Below are 5,681 nucleotides of genomic sequence, written 5' to 3' on the forward strand. Positions count from 1 at the left end.
AAAGGCTTATTAAAACCAAAGATGCGGGCCAATTTAAAAAATTTGTCGACCTACTAAAACAATTAAACGTCACGATTCCGTTTACAGAAGCTATTACGCAGATGCCCTCATATGCCAAGTTTTTAAAAGAAATTCTTTCTAATAAAAGGAAACTTGAAGATAGCGAAACCGTTACACTCACCGCTGAATGTAGCGCTATAATCCAAAATATGCCTCCTAAACTTAAAAACCCAGGTAGTTTCTCTATACCCTGTCACATAGGAAAATTTGTCATTGACAAAGCCTTATGCGATTTAGGAGCCGGTATCAGTGTTATGCCTTTATCCATATGCAAGAGACTTGAAATGGGAGAATTAAGACCAACTAAAATGTCTGCGCAACTAGCAGATCGTTCCGTCAAATATCCTGTAGGAATTCTTGAAAACGTTCCAGTGCGCATAGGTCAATTCTACATTCCAACTGATTTTATAATTATGGATATTAGAGAAGATGAAGTTACACCCATTATACTGGGAAGACCGTTCTTAGCAACTGCCGGTGCGATCATAGATGTAAAACGAGGACGACTCACTTTCGAAGTAGGAGAAGAGAAAATTGAGTTCATTCTTTCCCAATTTTTGAAAGCACCTACAATAGAAGATACATGTTACTTCAAGGATATCATCGATGAATGCATAAAAGAAACGGAGTTAGAAAAAGACAAATCATCTGACTATCTTGTAGAAGACAAACTTGACCAATGTTTAGCAATAACACCGGATCCTACGCAATGCCTTAAGAAACCAACCTTAGACCTGAAAACACTTCCCAAGAATCTGAGATATGAATTCCTAGACTTAGAACTTGAACGACCAGTGATAGTTAATGCTGACCTAGGAAGACTCGAAACATAAAAACTCCTGCATATCTTAAGAAAGTATCCAACCGCACTAGGTTACAACATCACCGATCTTAAAGGAATAAGTCCTTCTATTTGTATGCACCGCATCATGTTAGAAGAAGACTGTAAAACTTCCAGGGAACACCAGAGGAGACTAAACCCGATCCTGAGTGAGGTAGTGAAGAAGGAAATAACCAAGTTATTAGAGGCAGGTATCATATATCCTATATCTGATAGCAAATGGGTTAGTCCTGTACACGTAGTACCAAAGAAAGGAGGTGTAACAGTCATTGAAAATGAAAAAGGAGAAACTATAACCAAACGAATCGAATCGGGATGGAGAATGTGCATTGACTATAGGAAACTAAACAAAGCAACCCGAAAAGATCATTTCCCTTTATCATTCATTGACCAGATGTTAGAACGATTAGCAAAACATTCACATTTCTGCTATCTAGACGGTTACTCAGGTTTCTTTCAAATACCAATTCACACTGATGACCAAGAAAAGACAACGTTCACGTGCCCTTTTGGTACCTTCGCTTATAGACGAATGTCGTTTGGCTTGTGTAATGCCCCTGCAACTTTCCAAAGGTGCATGATGGCAATATTCGCCGATTTTCTAGAAAATATCATGGAAGTATTTATGGATGACTTTTCCGTATGCGGACAAAACTTTGAAGAATGCCTTGAAAACCTAGAGAGAGTTCTAGAGCGATGTGTAAAAGTAAACCTAGTACTTAATTGGGAAAAATGTCACTTTATGGTACAAGAAGGAATTGTTTTAGGACACATCATCTCGAACAGAGGAATTGAAGTAGACAAAGCTAAAATAGAGGTAATCGAAAATCTTCAACCCCCGAAAACTGTGAGAGAAGTACGAAGCTTCTTAGGACATGCCGGTTTTTACCGACGATTCATTAAAGACTTCTCTAAAATAACTAAACCTTTAACCGGGCTATTAATGAAGGATGCTGAATTCATATTCGACAATAAATGTTTAGAAGCATTTCAAACGCTTAAACAAGCACTGATCTCCGCACCCATAATGCAGACACCAAATTGGAACGAACCATTCAAAATAATATGTGATGCTAGTGATTACGCTGTAGGTTCTATTTTAGGACAACAAAAAGATAATAAGCTTCACGTTATATATTACGCAAGTAGAACTCTAGATGAAGCACAAATGAAGTACGCCACAACTGAGAAAGAACTTCTAGCAGTAGTATTTGCGCTAGATAAATTTCGTTCCTACTTGGTCGGAGCCAAAATAATCATCTACACTGACCACGCTGCTATCAAATACCTCTTAACAAAAAAGGATGCTAAACCTAGACTCCTAAGGTGGATCCTGTTGCTACAAGAGTTCGATTTGGAAATCAAAGACAAGAAAGGAACTGAAAACGTAGTAGCAGATCACCTCTCTAGACTTGAGAACCTTGAACCGGAAAGAACATCAATTAACGATGATTTCTCGTACGATAAACTTATAGCTACTTTGGAAGAAAATAACACTGATAAACAGGTAGAAACCACCTTAGCTATATCTGTTACACCGTGGTACGCTGACCTCGTTAATTATTTAGCTGCCGGAATAGTTCCACCTACTTTATCCTACCAGCAGAAGAAACGATTCTTCTATGACATAAAACATTATTACTGGGATGACCCCTTACTTTTTAAAAGAGGCCCCGATGGTATTTTCCGTCGGTGTATACCCGAAGAAGAGGTAGAAAATATAATCCAACATTGTCACTCCGCTCCTTATGGTGGACACGCAAGTACATCCAAGACCTGCTCTAAAATCCTACAAGCCGGTTTCTATTGGCCAAGTATATGGAAAGATGTACATGCAGCTATTAAGAAATGTGACAGATGTCAACGGACAGGAAACATATCTAGACGTGACGAGATGCCACAAAAGGGCGTCTTGGAAGTAGAGATTTTCGACGTGTGGGGAATAGACTTCATGGGACCTTTTCCATCCTCTTTCGGTAACAAATACATACTCGTGGCAGTTGACTACGTATCAAAATGGATTGAAGCTATAGCTTCTCCAACTAACGACACACGAGTAGTAACTAGACTCTTTAAGAATATAATATTTCCAAGGTTTGGTGTCCCAAGAATAGTAGTCAGTGATGGTGGATCGCATTTCATATCGAAAGTACTCGAAAAACTACTGCTTAAGTATGGCGTAAGACATAGAGTAGCGACACCTTACCACCCTCAAACCAGTGGGCAAGTGGAAGTGTCTAACAGAGAGATTAAACAAATATTAGAAAAAATAGTCGCCACTTCAAGGAAAGACTGGTCATTAAAATTACCAGAAGCTTTATGGGCTTACCGAACTGCTTACAAAACTCCCATAGGGACAACCCCATTTAAGCTAATTTATGGAAAATCATGTCACCTCCCGGTAGAATTAGAACATAAAGCCTATTGGGCTATTAAAAATCTAAATTTAAACTATAAAGCCGCCGGTGAAAAGAGAATCCTTGATATAAGCGAATTAGAGGAACTCAGAAGAGACGCTTACGAAAATGCCAGAATCTACAAAGAAAGAACAAAACAATGGCATGACAAGCGCATATCAAGGAAAATCTTCAAACAAGGCGATACCGTCCTTTTATTTAACTCCAGGCTAAAGTTATTCCCGGGAAAACTACGATCTAGATGGTCAGGTCCTTTTCAAATCACCAATGTTTTTCCCAGTGGAGCAGTAGAAATTAAAGGCAAATCTATGGAACCATTTACCGTAAACGGGCAACGTCTAAAACATTATCACTATGCAGAAAACAATGAAGATTCGCAAGTCTTGCACTTAGACGAAATGCCTCCAGAAATTATAAATTATAATTGATTGTTTTTATGTCGAGCTTGCGACATTAAACAAAGCGCTTAGTGGGAGACAACCCACAAATATTTTATTATTTTCTTCTATTATCATATTTATATTTTTTATTATTTCTTCCTTAATTATTCTTTTAACTTTTATTTGGTATTCATTCTTATTTTTATCTATTAAAAACTCTTCACTTCTTCTTTCGACATTTGGCCAAATCCTGACTAAAACTCTTGTTTTTCTTTTCTCTAGCTAACACTAACCTGATGGGACATATTGATCGTATGGGTATCAAATTCAGAGGAACAGCTCAGAAACAAAAGTTTGAGGAACTAGCCACGAGAGAGATGCTACCTAGCCTGTATGCTGATGACTGGGCAATGACTGCCCTTGGACTAAGACAAAGTGTCCTGTATTTGCTGAATCAGATTGGGTGGGAAACCTCCCCTATCCGTAGACAATTTGTCACTTACCGGAGACTGACACTAGAATTCCTTAGTTCTCTGATCTATCTACCCAGTCATGGAAAAGGAATAAGCAGAGGTTTTATCCAGTTCAGAATGTTTAATATGGAGTACCAATTTAATATTCAAGTTTTTACCAACCTTTTAGGTTTCTCTACATCCTTTGACACATTCATAGTGAGCCAGGAAGAACTTTTTGAATATAGAGAACTTGAACACTTTTGGGGTAACTTGACTGGAAATGACGATCCCGAGGAACATGAGTTTCTCTCTGGAAACATACATAACCCGGCCTTCCGTTATTTCAATAAGATCCTGACCCACACCTTTTTTGGGAAGAAGCCAAACAGTACCACAGTTTCACGTGATGAACTCTTCATCATATTTTGTGCTTCCCAGAATCGTCCAGTAAACGGTGCCACTTTTATGTTGGCAAATCTGGACCACCTTATCCAAGATGAGCGAGCACCAATTCGAATAGGCGGTTTGATAACTATGATAGGTAATGGTATTGGATTACGTCAGCCTATGCTTGACTTAAGCCCTTTTTGTGGCATTACTACTATGAGTATACCCTTCCTCTTCAACACTATGTTTATAGCAAACCTAGGGTCTGATGAGTTTGAGCTTATAGTTAATAACCAAGTCCTTTTCCTATTCACCATGCCCGATCCTAGGACTAGTGTTTACAACCGCAGTAACTGGCTCTACAATCTGAACGAAACCCCCTCTCCTGCTAGATCCACTGAATCCATCCAGGACTATAAGATTTGTGATGACCAAATTCCTTATGCCAAATCTGACCCTCAGACACCCTCTGGCTATTATGATATTGATCCTCCTCCTCAACCTGTTCAGACTGAAGAATCGGCAATACCCGACCTTAGATATCATATGCCCGGAACTGATTATAACACTGCCATTGAAGCTTTGATGTCAGAACAAGACGCCCTCAGAGAAGAGTTCGCTAACATGAGACACGAAATTCAAGGATACATGAACGGTATGACAAATCAGTTTCACGAGTTGCTAAACCGTGTTAACTCCTTTGCTCCTCCGGCCAGAGATCGTGCAGATGGATATAATTTATTTTTCTTAGTTATCTAGTTTTAGTTAGTTTTATTATTTAATGTTATTTAAATTCATGTTCGTATTTGTTTCTCTTTCGCAAATTTTGTTTTCTTCTTCCAATGTTACATTATGATTATTTTATTGAAGCTATTTATTTATTTTATTATGTAATATCTATTATGCTCTCTACTGTTGCTGCCTACATAAATTATTAACAATATAATACATTTATGCACTATTATACAAAGTAGAATAGCATGCAAGAAAATTAAATAGCAAAACAAAATAATCTAAAGCAAAACAAATTAAATAGTAAAAAAATAAATTACCAAAGTTATTCGGAAGAACGCTAGCTGAACCATGCCAAAAAGACTGTGTGACGAGCGTCACACAATCTATGACGGACGGCACGCATAGT

This window comes from Lathyrus oleraceus, chromosome 1, assembly GCF_024323335.1.
Source record: "Lathyrus oleraceus cultivar Zhongwan6 chromosome 1, CAAS_Psat_ZW6_1.0, whole genome shotgun sequence".
Taxonomy (NCBI): domain Eukaryota; kingdom Viridiplantae; phylum Streptophyta; class Magnoliopsida; order Fabales; family Fabaceae; genus Lathyrus; species Lathyrus oleraceus.